The sequence below is a fragment of the Artemia sp. Qi Xiang Cuo genome, chromosome 7 (assembly GCF_049724085.1).
Source record: "Artemia sp. Qi Xiang Cuo chromosome 7, ASM4972408v1, whole genome shotgun sequence".
Taxonomy (NCBI): domain Eukaryota; kingdom Metazoa; phylum Arthropoda; class Branchiopoda; order Anostraca; family Artemiidae; genus Artemia; species Artemia sp. Qi Xiang Cuo.
In genome coordinates, this window is record NC_142800.1 from 47,427,820 (window position 1) to 47,440,165 (window position 12,346).

Sequence of the window (12,346 nt, forward strand, 5' to 3'; positions counted from 1 at the left end):
AAACACAACAAAACACTACTGAAATATTCCAACTCTTGCATTTCAATGAAAGAAATCCAAAATAAACTTTGAAAAATCAAGAGAATGTAAGTATGACAAGGTAAACCATGTCAAAACACTACTGAAATATTCCAACTCTTACATTTCAATGAAAGAAATCCAAAATGAACTTTGAAACATCAAGAAAATGTAACTGTGACAAGGTAAACCACGACAAAACACTACTGAAATATTCCAACCCTTGCATTTCAATGAAAGAAATCAAAAATGAACTTTGAAAAATAAAGGGAATGTAACTGTGACATGGTAAACCACGAGAAAACACTACTGAAATATTCCAACTCTTGCATTTTAATGAAAGAAATTCAAAATGAACTTTGAAAAATCAAGAGAATATAACTGTGACAAGGTGAACCGCGACAAAACGCTTCTGAAATATTCCAACTCTTGCATTTCAACGAAAGAAATCGAAAATGAACTTTGAAAAATCAAGCAAATGTAACTGTGACAAGGTAAACCACAACCAAACACTACTGAAATAATCCAACTCTTGCATTTCAACGAAGGAAATCCAAAATGAACTTTGAAAAATCAAGAGAATGTAACTGTGACAGGGTAAACCACGACGAAACACTACTGAAATATTCCATCTCTTGCATTTCAACAAAAGAGATTCAAAATGAACTTTGAAAAATCGACAGAATGTAACTGTGACAAGGTAAACCACGACAAAACACTACTGAATTATTCAAATTCTTGCATTTCAACGAAAGAAATCCAAAATCAACTTTGAAAAATCAAGAAAAAGTAACTGTGACAAGGTAAACCAAGAGAAAACATTACTGAAATATTCCAACTCTTGCATTTCAATGAAAGAAATTCAAAATGAACTTTGAAAAATTAAGAAAATGTAACTGTGACAAGGTAAACCAAGACAAAACACTACTGAAATATTCCAACTCTTGCATTTCAATGAAAGAAATTCAAAATGAACTTTCAAAAATCAAGACAACGTAACTGTGACAAGGTAAACCATGACAAAACACTACTGAAATATTCCAACTCTTGCTTTTCAACGAAAGAAATTCAAAATGAACTTTGAAAAATCAAGAGAATGTAGCCCTTTTATGTAGCTCTATTTCAATACAGTAGCCCTTTTATGAAATTAACTTTGAAATCATTGAACATCCATTGAAAAGCAATGCGAAGCCAGAAGAATGGAATAACAAGAATAATGCAAAAAGAGATAAAAACAAAACAAAAACAATATTTTTTAAAAAGAAAAACAAAAAATAATTGACCCCCCCCCCCACCTCCCGCATGAAAAAGCAAACAAAATGTATTTAAGCTAATCCGAGCCCATCCAGGTAATAAGAGTCCAGCATAATAGAGGTTATACTTTAATTGCTCTTAGATTTAATGACGAACAATTCTGATTTTCACATTCTCTTCTTCACTTGATTAGTTGCAAGTCCTGGTTTCTTATTGTTAGATGTTTCTGTTTTTTTTTTGGTTTTTACTGGCATTGAATATGCCTCGTTTGACGCGTCTAAAGACGAGAGGACTCATTTCTTGGAGTCAATACTAAGTATTCCTGATTGATAGGTATATACCATGAGCCTTGTTTTTCTTCTTATATTATGAAATGCTGATGCAAAACACAGTGAAAAGTTATATTAACCACTACTTTACAAGCTATTTTTATAGAAGTCCCATTATTTTGAGGCAAGACAAACACAAAATATTTACTACAAATCCAAATGTTACAATAAAATGTAAACTTTGAAAATCGAAACTAGTTCTTTACAAAACAGAATAATTCTTACCAAACAAAAATAATTCTTACAATATACAAAATAGTTTTGTATGTAATAAATATAAGATAATTTCGTATAAGATATAAAATGATTCTTTTAAAATGTGATATAGTTCTTATAAACAGCAATAATTCTTGCAAAATTCTATATAGTTCTTACAAAACAAAAATGATTCTTAAAAATACAAATAGTTCTTACAAAATTCAATAAACAAAACCAAACTAATCCTTACAAAAAACGTAATAGCTCTTACAAAATTAAAAATATTTCCAACAAATGCAAAATAATTCTTGTTAATACAAAACAGGATAGTTTTTATAAAATAAAAAAATTATACTTACAAAATTCAATTTAGTTCTTACAAACTACAACTCATTCTTTCCTTCTTCACTTCTAATGGGATACTGGGATATCATAAAGTGTTTTTAAGGGACAATTTGAAAGAAAATTTCTGGATCCACGTGCTTTTGTAATAAACACAACACCATGTTTAAATTTTTTTTTTTCTGAAAACTGCATCTTCGTATACAAGTGTCAATAAAAGAAAGAGCTGCAAAAGCGTCAGTATCATTTAATTATGAACAGCGTTCCACCAAAAATGTCTTTTCATGCGACACCTGTAAGCTGTCAAGTGATTCAATGTATGTCTGGCGGCCTGGTTTTTAAGGGTATAAAGCTCGGATACATGGAAGGAGACATTGAGCTTGAAAACGCACAGGCCGCTCTTTTTGAATGTGATGCCCCAATCATTTTACGACCTCCTGTAAAACTTGGCACTGTGAATACAATAAAATTGGAAAATAGGCATCAATTTAAAAATATGATTACAGAATTTTTATCAGACCAGCTGGGCTTTTCCATGAAAATGGATATTCTAGATTTAGGATTCGAAAAAGTCCTAGCTCACGAAGAAAGTCTTTCTTTCACTTCAAAAAAAATGCTAATGCATAGCATTGACGTTGAGGTGCTCTCCTTAGGCTCATTCTATATTCCTTGCAATCAATGGGCATTTACTGCCCAAGCAATTGCAGATCTAAAAAGTATTGATTCACCTGATGATGCGTGGAATTGTCTAGTTGCCTATGGATCTCATTTTGTTCCTCAAAGAGCCGTCTACCATTTTGGAGGAGTCCATCTTGTACACAATATAGAGGTGTATGAAGAGGTCAAACAGGAAATAAAAAGGTCAGAATATAGCAAAACAAAATCAAAAATAAAGGGAAAACCAGACCCATTGATTTCTGTGGTAGGAGGAATCGGAAGAGAAAGTAATAAAAAAACTTCCAAAATTGAAGACAAGGTCATACCCCGTTCAGAAAGACAATTGTTTTCTGATTGGAATAACATGACTAAAGAAAGCTTCATAAACCAAGTTGAAAGTTTCCCTGGACATGGCAAAATTATTTCCCGTGGATCTCCAGATGAAGAATTAGAGCCAGTCTGGGAGATTGTTCAGAATGAGTTTCCTGATGCAACAAAATTTCTGAATATGGAATGGCTAAGGAATGCTCGCTCTAAATTACCACAAACCTTAAAATTGAAGCAACAAATCAGAGATGACTTTCAGGAAAATCGTCGCAGACTCACAAAAAAATTAGAGGAAAGGATGAAGAACGCCAACCTTAAATGATTATCTAAACCACGTCATCTAGGATTACTGACCGCTACAATAGAAAAGTCGATTTGCCGCTGACTTTCTTTTGTGATTCTTTACAGTGGACTAATTAAATCCTTGACTATTTATCTAACAGAAGGTGATAATAAGGATACAAGAAGTGAACGGATCCGAATATTTTTGGGTGTTTTTCTTGAGATGCCAATTGATGAGCTACAGGTTAAGCAGCCCATTAGTGGTGATGGTCTGGCTTTACTTGTACAAAAATTCATTGGATGTATCAACCAAACTGAAAACTTCCCAATTTGGCTGATATCACTAACAGGTTTGTTGTTTTCCGTATTTTAGATCATCTCTTTCTCTCTCTCTCTCTCTCTCTCTCTCTCTCTCTCTGTCTATCTGTCGCTCTCTCTGTCTCTCTCTCTGTCTCTCTGTCTCTCTCTCTCTCTCTCTCTCTCTCTCTCTCTCTCTCTCTCTCTCTCTGTCTCTCTCTTTCTGTCTCTCTCTCTCTCTCTCTGTCTCTCTCTATCTCTCTCTCTCTCCCTCCCCCTCTCTCTCTTTCTTTTCTTCATTCTCTGTCTCTCTTTCAAAACTACAATTAATAAATTCGGATTCTAATTGCAGTTGGTGGCGCTTGCTCCATTTTGTCAATTCTGAAGCTCTTCAATAACCGACTAATCAAATGCATCCTTGTACATACAACACCCTGTATCCCTTGGCCCAAGAAGTTTAGAAGCTTCAAAGATATTCAAATAAAAGCTGATCCGTTACAACCAATGAAATGCATTGAAAGGTAACATTTTCTATTGAACTAGTATGTCCAAAACATAAAAATTATACACTTAGGTTCACACTCTTCTTGTCCCTAAGGTGAGGGGGACGGAGAAGATGGATTACAAGGGGTTGTCAAAGTCGCTCAAAATTGTATTTAATATGTAAAATTTACAAGTTTTAATAGGTAAGTGGGTTCTTTGTTCTAATTTCAGAATCCCAACTCCCATCCCTCCTCCCCATCATATTTATATATGACTAGGACATTCCTGTGAATTATATAACACGAGGCGTGTTTTTTAAGTAAGGTCCGTTTGAACATAAGTACGCAATTAAAGATTTTTTCAAAAAGTAAATTTATTTTCAGAAAGTAAATACTTTACTCTATTTTTCGGCATAGTTATCAAATTTTTTCAGACATTGATCATGTCTCTCAAATAATTTTAAAGTAAACTCTTCATAAAGACATACCGCCGGCTCCAATAACCAAGAGTTTGCTGCCATTTTTTAGTCGTCTTCGTCATCGTAACGGTTGCAACTGAGATGGTAACCGGTTGAACTGGAGACGAAACATGGGTTTCGCATATGACGCAAAAATCAGGGCAAGAGAACTTGGAATGGCAACACACACACTCCCCTGAAAATTTGAAGGTCGAACAGACTCTCCGAGTACAAAATCATGGCGTCGGTGTTTTGGAATAGGCATGGTGTTTTTTTTTGGTTGACTTCATGTAACTAGGAACCACTATCAATGCAGAAGCCTACTGCCCAACCCTCAGAAAGCTCCGTAGAGCGATAAAAAAAAAAAAAAAATGACATGCTCTGACAAAGGGAATTGTCCTTCTTTATGACAATACAAGACATCACACTGCTAGTCAGGCCTGCAATTTGTTGGATAGTAATGGCTAGGAAGATTTAGACCGCACATCATACAGTCCTGATCTTGTGCCGAACGATTACCATCCATTTTTCTACCTCAAGCAACACCTCAGGGGCAACCGTTGCAATGATGATGACGACGTAAAAACGGAAGTGAGTTCTTGGTTAGCGAAACAGGCGGCACATTTTTATACAGAGGTTACCTTAAAGTTAGTTGAGAGGTATGATAAATGTCACAACAAACTTGGCAACTATGCTGTTAAATAATCTTTCGAATATAATCTTGAAAGATGTACTTATGCTCAAACGGACCTTACTTAAAAAACACGCCTCGTAAATCATTTCATTTAATCGGGTGATTTTCGGGAAGCGGCTCGGCTCCATTCGCTTGACATGGCCGAATCAGCGCACTTTTTTTCTTGATTTTACTAAGAATGGTTTCAGTTGACTGGAGCCTTTGACGTACTTTCACATTTGTGATTCGTTCAGTGTATTTGATTCTAGCAAGGCGCCGGAGGCATCTCATCTCAAAAGTTAGTAGTTTTCTCTCGTCTTTGGTTTTCAGGGTCCATCTTTCGCATCGATTAATAAGTATGGGGATTACTAAACTGTTGAATAGCCACAACTCGAGTTTGTTGGATAGGTTACAACTTTTCCAGAGGTTGGCTAGTCTTCAGAAGCTAGAGCTAGCAAGTGCAAGTTGATGTTTCACGTCAGAGCTATGGGAATTATCTGAGGAGACTTGACTACCAAGGTAAAGGAAGTTTTCAACCGTTTCAACCTGTCTCCCGGCTATGGTGATAATGGGCGGGTTGTCTAGTTCCCGTCTCGTAGTTACTATGACTTTGGTCTTGCTGGTATTGATCTCCATCCTTAACGGTTTTATGGTATTGTAGAGTTTATTAGCTTGTGCATGCAGTTCTTGTGTAGAGATGGCTAGCACATCCATATCATCAGCGTAGGCAAGATTGTCTATTAGAAGCCCTCCTATTGTTGGGCCATATTCCGACTGCACCAGTGACAGAACGGCATTTAGAAAGAGTTTGAAGAGATGTGATGATAAGATGCAACCCTGGAGAACTTCTGACAAAGTTGTGTACTATTCAGACAATCCATCAGCGAAACCAAAGACGAAACCAAAGACGAGAGAAAACTACCAACTTTTGAGATGAGATGCCTCCGGCGCATTGCTAGAATCAAATAAACTGAACGAATCACAAATGTGGAAGTACGTCAAAGGCTCTAGGCCACTGAAACCATTCTTAGTAAAATCAAGAAAAAAAAGTGCGCTGATTCGGCCATGTCAAGCAAATGGAGCCGAGCCGCTTCCCGAAAATCGCCCTCGAAGGAGCCCTCCATGGCATTCGTCCATGAGGCAGACCATGTAAACGATTGATGGAGAACTTCCACTTCAACGTCAAGATAGCCCATTTATCACGTATTGCACCAAGCAGAGGGATGTACCGAGCACTTAAGCATGAGCTAGCAAGAGGAGTGGCCCCAAAACGTCCCACGAGGATGGCTGAGACAAAAGTAAGTAAGTTGAGCTAACATTTTACTTTTTTCAAGATATTTTTCTATGGCAAATATTTTACAGCAAATGAGTAATCAAGTCAAATCTTAATAAAATACTTCCCGAAAGTATTATTTCACTTACAAGAAATCGAACTTTGGCTACTTGAAATCCTACTTATAATTTACGAACTTTTCTACAGTCGAAGAAATGTTAAAACCGCTGATTAAAACAATTTTTGAAGGGTCTTTCCATGCTTGGTGGACCCTTTACCTGGTGATAACCTAGTGCTTTAAAGCAATGCTTAAGCAAGGTTTCTTGTTGCACAGAAACACTAAATGTAGCACTGTTTCATTCTGTGTTGCACATACTATCAATTACGTATCGTTTTTGTGCTATAATTTACTTTTTTATGGGACAAAATAATAAGGAGTTTGAAAAAGGTTATCAAAAAAATCGTGGACCCTCTTTTTGCAACGTTGGACTCGGAAGATTGGCAGAAAGTTGGTTAGACCAGCCATGGATCCTAAACAGAAAAACAGTGGTTCCGCCAGAGGAAAATATTCGCTGTCAGCGCTGTCACTGTTGAATAAAAGTAACGCACCTGGAAAATAATTGTAAATACTATAAGCTCTTGATCTTTGAGTTTCAATAGAAAGCATTTTTTTTGCTTTGATTTATAGGTGATGTACACAGCCCTACACAGGTTTGTACATTGATCAACACCTATAGGCCTAGGTTAGTTTTCCAAATCTCTAGAGAGTAAAAGAAATGAAGATGGTCTTGTAAGGAAGCTACATGGAGTTCAGGAAGTCAGGAACACCAGCGTTTTTTTTTTATCTCCTGAAAGATATAAAAATTTCATTTAACATAGTGGTAATTCAAAATTAATTGTCACTAGGTCAAGCAAGATTATGATTTTTATATTTATCCTTTAAAAGATGTTATTAACTTAGAGCAATAAGTTAAAACTTTCGAAGGGAGGATGGGACTCCAACCCGGACCCCCCCCCCCCCCCCGAATACGGAATAACCCCAGCCCTTATTACTTCCAACACATATGCTTGTAAAACAGAATCGGACACAGAACATACAAGGCCTTATCAAGACGGGGGGAGGGGGCTACTGGATATGAACTTCGCCCGAGATTCGAAACAAAAATTACTATAAAACCGAACGTAAGACATAAGAAATGAAAGATATTTGCAAATTGTGGTCTACAATTTTGACTGTAGTCGTTTTCGATTTGTGAATTTTTTTTTTCAGAATTTCCCGACGTATTTTTGAATGGAACAAAAATCGGGCCTAACATAAGTCATAAAAAAAGATGAAACATATCAGTTGGTAAGATTCGATAAAATCAAAAGGAATTGATAGTCTTTTCCAGGTCCAAACCCTTTGAATCATACAACTTGCTATTGTAGCACCTTTAGAAAAGGCTACAAAATATTTACTGAAATATTTACTTTACACATCTGCCGTTCTAGGTCATTCTAAAAACCACTTCTAGGCGTATCTGAACACCTTTTTGGGAGCCTCTGAATCTTACTTTATATGATTGGCAAGTATATGTGACACTTGGCCTATTACAGGAGGCTATACTCCGAATATTTAAAACCAGCGTTTCCACAGAGGACTTTTATAATAAGAGTCACTTGGTTTCAGATCATCACAAGAACATATACCCTATTTTGTCTCACAGGCGGGGGATCGGGCCGAAACTTATAGTATTGGTTTGTGTGTGTGGAATGGGGGATACTTACAATTTTGTGTTTGGAGGGGGGTAAAATATTTTTACCTGTCATACGACGGGCTCTTTGGAAAGTTATACAAGTAATTATTTCAATAAACTCGCAACCTTTTACACCCTATAAGCCTCTTAAAATGTCCCGAGTAAGAGTGAGCTTTTAGTAAATTCCTTGTTTTAATTTGCATATCATTTAATGATTTCTGCTGTGATTTCTGCCTAGAAATCCCACAAAAAGGTATAAATCTCTAAAAGTGGGTATAATCCCAAAAGGTATAAATCCCATAGCTGTGGCAAATAGTTTCCACTTTGGGCTGCTTGCAACGTTCTTCAATCATTTAATATTTAGTGAAAAAACGGATTTTTTGAAAACTAAGTAGGCAATTACAAAACAAGTAATACTGTAAGAAATATTACGTTAAGCTCGGCATTTTTAAATATTCGTTGTAAAATATCAAACAGTTCGTGGTAACGAACTGTAAGTAAGGAGCGACCCGCCTCAATGGTAATCGAAACTCTAGGAAACGGGTTTTTGATATTAATATATCTATCAAAAGAATCAGATTTCAATGCTGATTTCAAATATATAATTTTCATGAAGTTTAGTGCTACCCATCAAAAGTTAAGCGCCTGAGAAAATTTGGCTGATTTTCAAAAAAACGGGGAAAGACCCTCTAAAAGTTATAGAACCTTAATGAAAATCTCACCATCGTATTCAGCGTATCAGAGAACCCTACTATAGAGGTTTCAAGCTCTTATCTATAAAATTGTGGAATTTTGCATTTTTTGCCAGAAGAAAGATCACGGATGCGTGTTTATTTGTTTGTTTGTTTGTCTGTTTGTTTGTTTTTTTCCCAGGGGTGATCGTATTGACCCAGTGGTCCTAGAATATCGTGGGAGGGCTCATTGGAACAGAAATTAAAAGTTCTAGTGCCCTTTTTAAGTGACCGAAAAAAATGGAGAGCAACTAGGCCCCCTCCAACGCTTATTTTTTTCCCAAAGTCACCCGATCAAAATTTTGAGATAGCCATTTTGTTCACCATGGTCAAAAATATGATAAATATGTCTTTTATGATGACTTAATCCCCCGAAGTACTCAGAGGGGGGGCTAAAAGTTATGAACTTTACCGAATGTTAGCATATAGTATTGGTTATGGGAAGTATACAGAAATTTTCAGGAGGTTTTTTTTGTGGTTGGGGGTGGGAGGGGGGGGCCGGGGGTTATGTTGGAGGATCTGTTCATGAAGGAAGTTTTCATGGGGGAAGAGAAATTGCCATGAAGGGGGCGCCGGACTTGCCAGCATTATTTATTGGTTATTGGGAAGTATACAACCATTTTCAGGAAGGATTTTTTCTGGAGGGGGAGGGGGGGCTAGAGGAGGGAGTGACTCTGGAGAACAGGGCCGTGGAGGATGTGTCTTTGGGGGAAGGGACAGTTCTATGAAGGGGGCGCCGGATTTCCAAGCATTATTTAAGAAACGATCAGAAATTAAATAAAAAAAAACAAGTTTTTTCAACTGAAATGTAAGAAGGAATATTAGAACTTAAAACGAACAGAAATTATAACGTATGTGAGGGGGTTCTCTCCCAAGTCAATACCTCGCTCTTTACGCTACAGTTTTTTTTTTAGTGCTTTCAAAAGAGCTCTCTATTCTAATTAAACGGCCTTTGTGATTCAGGGGTTTGTGAATCAAATTTTTTTTTAACTTTTAACGTAAAGAGCGTGGTATTGACTAAGGGGAGAACCCCCTCATATACGTAACAATATATACGTAATAAAAAAAATAATAAAAGAACAATACGGCTCAATAGTAATCAAAAATTGTGAAAACGGAATTTTGATGTCAATAAATGTATCAAAAGAATGTGTTTATAATTCTGATCCTAAATATATAAATTTTATTAAGTTTAGTATTACTCATCAAATGCTACTAGACTGAGAAAATTGACTCGATTTTTTAAAGAGGGGGCAAACATCCCCTACAAGTGAAAGAATTTTAATGAAAATCACACCGTCAGATTCAGCGTATCAGAAAACCCTATTACATAGGTTTCAAGCTCATATCTGTAAAAATCTGCAACTTTGAATTTTTGCCAGAAGAAAAATATACGAATATAGAAATTAGTTACGTAAGTTAATTTGTAAAGACATTCATTTAGCAAAAGAAAAGTAAAATTTTGATGCAAATAAAAGCTGCATTAACTAAAAAACGATCAGAAATTAAATAAAAAAAACAAGTTTTTAAACTGAAAGTATGGAGCGACATTAAAACTTAAAACGAACAGAAATTAGTCCGTATATGAAAGGGGTTGTCCCCTCCTCAGCGTCTCGCTCTTTACGGTAAAGTTTGACTCTTTCTAACAACTTTATGTTTTAAAACAATAAAAATTTTAGCGCAAAGAGCGAGGCGTTGAGGAGGGGACAGTCCCTTTCATAAACGGAATAATTTCAGTTCGTTTTAAGTTTTAATGTCGCTCCTTACTTTCAGTTTAAAAAACTTGTTTTTTTTATTTAATTTGTCATAAAAACATTTCGACAGTAGTAAAAGCTTAGTTCAAACAGGGCTTCAACAGCAAAAAATAATTTCCAATTTTGTCATACGTGGCTTTTCTTGTTGATTGAAAAGTTTGATCAAATTCCGTAAGATGATTCGAACAATTATTCATTAATATCATTAAATACGTAAATACAACCCTTCCATATTCGGGTTGCAGCGGCAGCTAGTAACCTAGTAAGAGACGGTCACGTTCCATTGTAAAAAATAAAATAGCCCATAACTCTTAAAAATAGAGCCAGATCAAAACAAGAAGTACACTATTAGAACCGCCTTGTCCGAAACTCTTATATAGGAAACTTACCGTACAGCAGCATAACAAAGTGCCCCAAAGGTGAAACTGCATTTTACGCTAGATAACTACCTGCTTTTTATAATAATAAAAAAAGAAGAGAAAAATCTAGTGTCAATGTTTTATTGCTTCAAAGTAAGATCTCTATTGAATTCTAAAAAAAGGTTTTTTTCGAAGTTGCTTTGTCTGCTACAGTTTGTAATTCGGCCACTTTGGGCCAATTGGCTCCAAGGATCGCCCACTTTCGTCTCTTCTACCTGGAATTAAAGATTTAAAGGGTCCACTATTTATTTAAGTTCTTACATCTTCTCCGTGGAACCCTCTCCAGGACCAAGAAAAATGCACGGAGATCTTTACATCACAATCATCACCATGGAGGATAAAAGTAGCATGTGACTCCTTGCTTGCGTGGATTTTACCTCAACCAGTAATTTTTTTCTTTTTCATGTGTATTATTTTAAAGGTAATCTATAGAGCTTGTACATAGCCAGGGAAAAGTGTAGAGGAGTAAGATGGCAGATTCAATGTTTTGAGGCGACAGAAATGAAAATCACTTTATATTGCTAAATTAAATAAAAAAACAAGTTTTTTTAATTGAAAGTAAGGAGCAACATTAAAACTTGAACAACAAAGAAAACATATTGGCTTGAAAATCAAGAAAAGTGGCTGAAACCACAATATTCTGCATATACGGAATCTTTTTTTTTCTTTTGTTCCTTTCCTCAGATAGTGGGGCACTAGAACATCGTGGAGAGCTCTTTAGTGGCTCCATTTAAAGGAAATAGTCATATCTAGTACCTTTTGTAATAATTTTTTTTTTCAATATAAACAATTTGTTTTACAAAAATTGCATTTTTCTATAATACTGTAGTAGCTTATGTTGTTATAACATCAGGAATTTGTCGCATCTAAATACTTTAGTAATTAACAAAGAATAACATTTAAAACAACATCATTATTTTTTTTACAAAGAACTGCATTTTTAGATACTAGATAATAAATGTCGTCCTAGTTTTATTAGAACCATGTCCAGGCTGCAGCGGAAGCTAACAACCTAGTGAGAGGCGATCACGTCGCATACTAAAAAATACGATTATCCATAAATCCTCAAAATAGTTTCATATCGAAACATAAAATACACTATTAGAACTGCCTTGT

At 35.7% G+C, this 12,346-nt stretch overlaps 1 protein-coding gene across 1 annotated transcript in view; it reads left to right on the top strand.

The window, feature by feature from the left end:
• The first annotated feature begins 4,083 nt into the window (after positions 1-4,083).
• LOC148950350 (E3 ubiquitin-protein ligase TRIP12-like) overlaps positions 4,084-12,346 on the top strand; it is a 117,169-nt gene continuing 108,906 nt past the window's right edge. The window contains exon 1 of the mRNA XM_089091568.1: positions 4,084-4,225. The gene's annotated coding sequence lies outside the window, so the exon portion shown is untranslated. The remainder of the gene's footprint in view (positions 4,226-12,346) is intronic.